Raw genomic sequence first — 9,035 nt, 5'->3', positions numbered from 1 at the left:
GGAGGGATGGTGGCTCAGTGGTAGAGCATCTGCTTGGCAAGCAGAAGGTCCCAGGTTCAATCCCTGGCATCTCCAACTAACAAGGTCCAGGAAAATAGGCATGAAAAACCTGAGCTGTTCAAGGGGAGGGACGGTGGCTCAGTGGTAGAGCATCTGCTTGGCAAGCAGAAGGTCCCAGGTTCAGTCCCTGGCATCTCCAAAAAAGGGTCCAGGCAAATAGGTGTGAAAAACCTCAGCTTGAGACCCTGGAGAGCCGCTGCCAGTCTGAGAAGACAATACTGTCTTTGATGGACCAAGGGTCTGATTCAGTATAAGGCAGCTTCATATGTTCATATGTGTGTTCTGGTACATTCAGAACTACAGACAGCTCTACTTCAACCAGTTCAGACAGCGTTGGTATAGATTTGAGACCTGTCTCTGTATTAAATTATTATGGGGGAATGATTTCATTTGAAAGCATTAAGAAATAGGAAAACCAGAGGCTTTTTGCTCACCACTCTTCCGCTTCAGGGTAAATAGTGATTTTCTGTATTCATTGAAAATGACATGGCTCTTAAGGTATCCGCCAAAGGATGGTTAGAAGAAGCTGAGTCGCATTAAAACGATCAATAAAGCAGAAATCGGCAATATATCCATGATGAGAAGAAGACTCCCATAAGAGAAAACTCTGTTAGGAAAACAGAAGCCAGGGTGGTGGGGAATGAACGAAAACCTGAGGATGGTGTGGAATATAGAGGATGGTATGGAATTGTTTTTGTGGCCCCAGAAGGTAGAACCAGAACCAATGGGTTGAAATTAAATCAAAAGAGTTTCTGGCTCAACATTAGGAAGAACTTCCTGACCTTTAGAGCAATTTCTCAGTGGAACAGGCTTCCTCAGGAGGTGGTGGGCTCTCCTTCCTTGGAGATTTTTAAACAGAGGCTAGATGGCCACCTGACAGCAATGAGGATCTTATGAATTTAGGGGAAGGTATTTGTGAGTTTCCTGCATTGTGCAGGGGGTTGGACTAGATGACCCTGGAGGTCCCTTCCAACTCATGATTCTATGAAAGGGACTAAATGCACTTTCAGTCAACTTCGAACGCACTTTAGGTTCGCAAGTGGATTTTGCCATTTCACACAGTAAATTTCAGTTATAAATTGGAAGAGCACTATTCAGTGTGCGTGAAAGCACCCTAAGACTCAACAAGTTGAATGCTGGTCATCTTGTTGGAGAGGAATTAAATTCCATAATAGAGGACCCACTGTGAAAAAAGACCCAGGCTGTGGTGCTCGACCCGCTTACCTCTGGAAGTGAGATCACGCACACACAGAAGGGGTAGTATATATGAGAGCGAATAATCCATCATGCACCCTGATTCCATGTTGTTGAGGAATTTTCAAAAGATTCGGCACACCCAAGGATTTCCTGTTTCGATCCTGTTTGCTGGTCATAAGGGTATAATTGTGACAGGCCCCGCTGGTGGGCCTCCAGATGGCACCTGGGTGTTGAACTGGATGGCCCACTGGCCTGATCCAACATGGCTCCTCTTATGTTCTTATGTGACACAGAGTGTTGGACTGGATGGGCCATTGGCCTGATCCAACATGGCTTCTTTTATGTTCCTATGTGACACAGAGTGTTGGACTGGATGGGCCATTGGCCTGATCCAACATGGCTTCTCTTATGTTCTTATGTGACACAGAGTGTTGGACTGGATGGGCCATTGGCCTGATCCAACAGGGCTTCCCTTATGTTCTTATGTGACACAGAGTGTTGGACTGGATGGGCCATTGGCCTGATCCAATATGGCTCCTCTTATTTTCTTATGTGACACAGAGTGTTGGACTGGATGGGCCATTGGCCTGATCCAATATGGCTCCTCTTATTTTCTTATGTGACACAGAGTGTTGGACTAGATGGGCCATTGGCCTGATCCAACAGGGCTTCTCTTATTTTCTTATGTGACACAGAGTGTTGAACTGGATGGCCCACTGGCCTGATCCAACATGGCTCCTCTTATGTTCTTATGATTTCAAGGGAATCGGGTCTGTTTTAAACCATAAAACTTTCCCTCAGATACCAGGTGATCTAAAGGTAGCGAGAGTCTGGGCTTTCAGTTCACTGGTGTGAGGTAAATTTTGTGGCACACCAGTAGAATATGGAGGTCACTGTGGAAGGAATGGTGTATCAACCTCAAAGAAGATGTATCTGGTTTCCACGAACAAAACAGCTGCACAGGATTCCAAGCAGAGAAACCTGGCTGAGGCAAGTTAATGTGCAGAGTAGTTTCAAGTTTCTCTAATACTTTCCAGCATAAACAGGCTTTCATCGATTAGGCCTTAGATTGGATCCTAACACACACACACAGGATTCCACCCCCACACCTTTTCCCAAGAATGAAACTCAATGGCACCAGGTCTGCTCATTGGCAGAGATGGGCCTAACAATCAGGTACTCTATTTTCTCTCAGAGGTAGAGCCAGACCACTCTTGTCATGCCACCAAGCAAAGCTACCCTTCACTCAGCTTCAGAATACCCGAGCACGGGCCTTTTCAATCGCAGCCCCCGCCCTATGGAATCAGCTTCCTGAGGAGGTGCGGGCCCTGCGGAACCTTGATCAGTTCTGCAGGGCCTGCAACACTACCCTCTTTAAACAAGCATATATCGACTGCTGAATTGTTGTTAATTAAGGATCCACCAACACGGTCCTGTCCAACGACCTATGTCAACATGGAACTAATCAAACCGGCAGAAACTAGCGTCAGAACGCCACCATTGCTGCCAGATTAATTTAAATTATGAATTTTTAAATACATTAACTGGTTTTTAAATGATGTCAAATTTAAGTTTTATCGTTAAATTTAAAGTTTTTATATTTATTATTGTATATGTATGAGATGTTGTTAGCCGCCCTGAGCCTGCCTAGGCGGGGAGGGCGGGATACAAATAAAATTTTACTTACTTACTTACTTACTCTGCTCTTTTCCTGAGCCGGACCTGAGTTCTCGCTGCTCTCTCCGGAGGCAGAACTTGAACTCAATCCTGCTGTGTTTTCCCTCCAACCTTCCACACACCCCTTTTCCAAGGTGATGGTTGGATGCTGGAGTAATGAGAACAAGTTGGATGACTGGGTGCTAGAGCAGCACTCCCATAGGCTCAGATGAGTGACCATCTTTCCCTTCAGGGGTGGGACAGTCTTCTGTCCGTCACAGTAATCGATTGTTGAGCCGCAGGGATCACAATCCTGTCAAGAGTTCACGGTGTGCATGCTCACCACCAGCCATTTGAATTGATCCCAGGAGCAAAATGGTACCGAGAGCAGATATATCAAAACAAGAAAGATGTTCCAAAATGAGTTGACGTTTCAAATAATGTGGTAATATAGCTGTGATTCTCTGTTTCAGCTTTCTTTGGCATGGGCTATTATTGTTTGTTGCTTCAAGCATATATTTATCTGATGAAGACCACATGTGAAATGTTAGCCCGATCTGGAAGCTGCGTCATTTGATTTCATGAAGGATCTCCAAGGTCTATGACCATCTGCCCTATATGGAACCTTACACTCTGCTACGTGAGCAAGTCTGGCCGTTGTGTGAGATGTATTCCATATTGATACCATTCTGAAGACTTCTACATTCATTGATAACTGGTTCCATATAGTATTGAATTGGACAGATATTGTAGGATCCGCTATGATACTGTTCCTTGGTGGTAACAATTGTGTGAAAAGGATTTAGGCGTCTTAGTGGACTATACGCTGAACGTGAGTCAGCAGTGTAATGCGGTGGCTAAAAAGGCAAATGCAATTTTGGGCTGTATCAACAGTAGTGTCTAGAGCATGTGAAGTGATGGTATCGCTTTACTCTGCTCTGGTAAGACCTCATCTGGAGTATCGTGTTCAGTTTTGGGCACCACATTTTAAGAAGGATGGAGACAAGCTGGAACGGGTCCAGAGGAGGGCGACAAAAATGGTGAGGGGTCTGGAGACCAAGTCCTATAAGGAAAGGTTGAAGGAGCTGGGCATGTTTAGCCTGGAGAGGAGGTGGCTGAGAGGTGATAGGATCACCATCTTCAAGTACTTGAAGGGCTGTCATATTGAAGATGGTGTGGCCCCAGAAGGTAGGACCAGAACCAACGGATTGAAATTAAATCAAAAGAGTTTCCGGCCCAACATTAGGAAGAACTTCCTGACAGTTAGAGCGGTTCCTCAGTGGAACAGGCTTCCTCTCCTTCCCTGGAGGTTTTTAAACAGAGTCTAGATGGCCATCTGACAGCAATGCGGATCCTGTGAATTTAAGGGGAGTTATTTGTGAATTTCCTGCATTGTGCAGAGGGTTGAACTAGATGACCCTGGAGGTCCCTTCCAGCTCTATGATTCTGTGATTCTAATTAGTTTTTGACATTATTGGATGTTCTTGAAATGAAGTAAATAGACATGCGTTTTTGAAAATATTCTTTATTGTATTGCTTTGCACTTTTCATGGTTGCTGTGTCATATATTTGGATATTCAAAACGAGCGAGACATGCTTGCAGGAACTCAAGCGAGCAGTCTGCTCAGTTTTGTAGCAAGGAACGGTATCCAAAGACACCCCTGCCTTCAGCACTTTGCAATAATCCAATCTGTACGTGACCAAAGCATGAGTGATTGTGGAGACATCGTATCTCGTAAAGAAGGGCCACAGAGAGCTAACTGCAAAGCCAATTAAATGCAGTCCACTCGAAAGCAAAGATCCGCACCTCCCACTGCAAATGCATCATTTTATTCTTAATTTACTATAGCCCTCCTTTCTCACTGAGACACAAAATAGATTACACAGAGGAGATCAATGCAATCCAATAGCATCAGACGTCTAATAAGCAATGCAAGTAGGACTAAAATTACCAACAATGCAAAAAAAACCCCCAAAAGATGATCAAATGTGATATATATAAAATGATGCAGGGAATTGATTGAAAAAGCAGGAAACAGCAGCAACAAGCACAGAATGTATACAATAAACTGAATATATAATGTACACCGTGGTACAAACTAGTTTGGTGTAGTGGTTAAGTGTGCGGGTTCTTATCTGGGAGAACCGGGTTTGATTCCCCACTCCTCCACTTGCACCTGCTAACATGGCCTTGAGTCAGCCATAGCTCTGGCAGAGGTTGTCCTTGAAAGGGCAGCTGCTGTGAGAGCCCTCTCCAGCCCCACCCACCTCACAGGGTGTCTGTTGTGGGGGAGGAAGGGAAAGGAGATTGTGAGCCGCTCTGAGACTCTTCAGAGTGGAGGGCGGGATATAAATCCAATATCTTCATCTACCTCACAGGGTGTCTGTTGTGGGGGAGGAAGGGAAAGGAAATTGTGAGCCGCTCTGAGACTCTTCGGAGTGGAGGGCGGGATATAAATCCAATATCTTCTTCTTCTTCTAGAACCCCACTGCATCTACAAAAAAATAACTTCCTGAACCATTTGATTGTACTATAGCTGTACTCATTTATATAAGCACCATCCTGAACAATTCTCTTTCACATAGCTTGCAGAATGGCAGAAGTGGAATTAGAAATGCATGAGATAGGCAAAGTGGAGAAAGAAGTACTATTCTCCCTTTCTCATGGACATTCAATGAAATTGCTGAGCAGTCGGGTTAGAATGGATAAAAGGAAGTCCTTCACCCAAAGGGTGATTAACACATGGAATTCACTGCCATAGGAGGTGGTGGCAGCTACAAGCATAACCAGCTTCAAGAGAGGAATGGATAAACATATGGCGCACAGGTCTATCAGCGGCTATACGCCACAGCGTATTGTTGGAGTTCTCTGTCTCGGGCAAGTGATACTCTGTATTCTTGGTGCTTGGGAAGTGAGGCAACAGTGGGAGGGCTTCTGGTGTCCTGGCCCCTCTGATGGACCTCCCGATGGCACTTGGTTTTTTGGCCACTGTGTGACACAGAGTGTTGGACTGGATGGTCCATTGGCCTGATCCAACAGGGCTTCTCTTATGTTCTTATGTGACACAGAGTGTTGGACTGGATGGGCCATTGGCCTGATCCAACAGGGCTTCTCTTATGTTCTTATGTGACACAGAGTGTTAGACTGGATGGGCCATTGGCCTGATCCAACATGGCTTCTCTTATGTTCTTATATGACTCAGAGTGTTGGACCGGATGGGCCTTTGTCCTGATCCAACATGGCTTCTCTGATGTTCTTATGTGACACAGAGTGTTGGACTGGATGGGCCACTGGCCTGATCCAACATGGCTTCTCTTATGTTCTTATGTGACACAGAGTGTTGGACTGGATGTGGCATTGGCCTGATCCAACAGGGCTTCTCTTATGTTCTTATGTGACATAGAGTGTTGGACTGGATGGGCCACTGGCCTGATCCAACATGGCTTCTCTTATGTTCTTAATGGCAACCCACCTCTATTCATCTCTTGCCGTGAAACACAATAGAAGTCATCAGAACTCAGTGGTGACTTATCACCTCTTTCCCCCAGTATGTAGGTGCTAGGGATGTGACACACATACTCCCACTTTCAGCCCCCATCTCCCTACCACTGGTGGGAATAATTAGCCCTCCAAAAGAGAAGAACACCAGAACACCACAGAGAGGAACGTCACAGGGAGCCATTCTCTCGCCCATATTATTCATTTATATGCGCCCCCTTGCCCAGATTGCCCGAGGTTTTGGGCTGGGTTGCCACTAGTATGCTGATGACACCCAGCTCTATCTGTTGAGTGGCTGGCCAGTCGCCACTCCTGACCAGTTGTCTGAGGTCCTGTACCTGAGTCGGGGTGGGATGGGTATGGGCATCAAGCTCCCAGCTTTGGATGGAGCCACATTGGTGCCAGCCCAGCAGGTGTAGAGCTTAGGAGTGACCTTGGATGCCTCCCTTTCCATGGAGGCCCAGCTCATGATGGTTGCCAGGTCTGCCTTTTGTTATCTTCGGCAGATCAGGCAGCTAGCACCATATCTATCCCCCCAGGACCTGGTTACAGTGATCCGTGCAAAGGTCACTTCCAGACTAGACTACTGTAACTCGCTGTACACTGGCTTACCCTTGAGACTGATCCGGAAACAGCAGCGGGTGCAGAATGCAGCAGCTCACCTGCTGACCGCACCACCTTTACAGGTGGGCATTCGGCCAGCACTCCACAGTCTGCACTGGCTGCCCATTGAGTACCGGATCCGCTTCAAGGTTTTAGTTCAAATGTTTAAAGCCTTATGCAGCCGGGGGCCAACATATCTGCGGGACCATCTCCTTCCATATATGCCCAGGGGGTTGTTATGCTCAGCCTCCCAACATCTGTTGGCCATCCCCGGCCCAAGAAATGCCCGCCTTGCCTCAACCAGGCCAGGATTTTTTCAGACCTGGCCCCGACCTGGTGGAATCAGCTCCCTATTGAGATCCGGGCCCTACCTGGCTTATTAGCCTTCCGTAGGGCCTGTAAAATGGAGCTGTTCCGACAGGCTTTTAGCTGAGGCTGAGGGTGTCTATCCTTGATCAGGTTGGCCTCCCCGGCCAGCACTGTCATCTGTGCTAGGAAGTGGAATAAGAACTGCCACCCCTATGAGATATCATGATGTATGGGGGCAATATGCGATGACATGGTAATCTGAGTGCTGTTGAGTTGTCTGTTTATAGAATGTTTTTTATCGTATTCTATTGTTCTATCATACGTTGTACTCCGCCCTGAGCCCTACGGGGAATGGACAGAATAGAAATATGCTAAAATAAATATAAATAAATAAATCTGATGTACCTATGTAACCCAGAAGCGACATAGGCACATTGGGAACATTGGGGCAGAGACATTCTGGTTTGGGGGCAAAACTCTATGGTAGAAACAATTCTACCATAGAGTTTTGCCCAAAACCCAGAGTGTCACTCCCTGACATGCCTATGATACTTCCAGGTGACATAGGCACATTGTATTAATTTCTGGCTTTCCTCACCACACATATGAAGCTGCCTTATACTGAATCAGACCCTGGGTCCATCCAAGTCAGTATTGTCTTCTCAGACTGGCAGTGGCTCTCCAGGGTCTCAAGCTGAGGTTTTTCACACCTAATTGCCTGGACCCTTTTTTGTTGGAGATGCCGGGGATTGAACCTGGGACCTTCTGCTTACCAAGCAGATGCTCTACCACTGAGCCACAGTCCCTCCCCTTGTGTGACTCCTGGTAAGTGTATCCCCCATCCCAGCAGGAACTCATTTGCATATTAGGCCACACCCCTGACATCGCCATTGTTTCACACAGCTTTTTTGTAGAAAAAGCCCAGCAGGAATTTATGTGCATATTAGGCCACACCCCCTGACATCGCCATTGTTCCACACAGGGCTTTTTTTGTGGGAAAGGTCCAGCAGGGACTCATTTGCATATTAGGCCACACCCCCTGACATCACCATTGTTTCACGCATGGTTTTTTGTGGAAAAGGCCCAGCAGGAACTCATTTGCATATTAGACCACACCTGACATCACCATTGTTTCACACAGAGCTTTCTTGTAGAAAAAAGCTCAGCGAGGACTCATTTGCATATTTGGCCACACCCCCTGACATCGCCATTGTTTCACACGGCTTTTTCGCAGAAAAAGCCCAGCAAGAATCATTTGCATATTCAGCCACACCCCCTGACACCAAGCCAGCCAGAACTGCATTCTGGTGTGCTCCTGCTAAAAAAAAAAGCCCTGTTAACAGCCGTGGCTTCCTTGATGGAATCAATCCGTCTCAAAAGAGATTACTTCCAGAAAAAGATGACCCAGTGGGTCCAGCTCTCAACTATCGATTGACTGAAACCAGGTCTTTTTTTGTAGCAGGAACTGCTTTGCATATTAGGCCACTCACACACACCCCTGAAGTAGCCAATCCTCTTGGAGCTTACAGCAGAGAGCTTACGAAGAGCCCTGCAAGATCACGGAGGATTGGCTACATCAGGGGGCATGGCCTAATATGCAAAGGAGTTCCTGCTACCTCAAAGGCCCTGACTGAAATTATTTCTGGGTTGCAGGTGGTGCCGCCTAGCCTCCGGATCCCAATGGGGCAGGAACACGCTCCATCGCAGGGGG

The 9,035-nt window shown here is 46.7% G+C and overlaps 1 non-coding gene across 1 annotated transcript; it reads left to right on the top strand.

The window, feature by feature from the left end:
* TRNAA-GGC (transfer RNA alanine (anticodon GGC)) lies at positions 1-75 on the top strand. The gene has a single exon. It is a non-coding gene; the product is annotated as a tRNA-Ala (tRNA).
* Positions 76-9,035: the final 8,960 nt, after the last annotated feature.

The sequence above is a fragment of the Heteronotia binoei genome, chromosome 4 (assembly GCF_032191835.1).
Source record: "Heteronotia binoei isolate CCM8104 ecotype False Entrance Well chromosome 4, APGP_CSIRO_Hbin_v1, whole genome shotgun sequence".
NCBI classification, from domain to species: Eukaryota; Metazoa; Chordata; class Lepidosauria; order Squamata; family Gekkonidae; genus Heteronotia; species Heteronotia binoei.
This window is presented reverse-complemented; position numbering and strand designations above follow the sequence as displayed.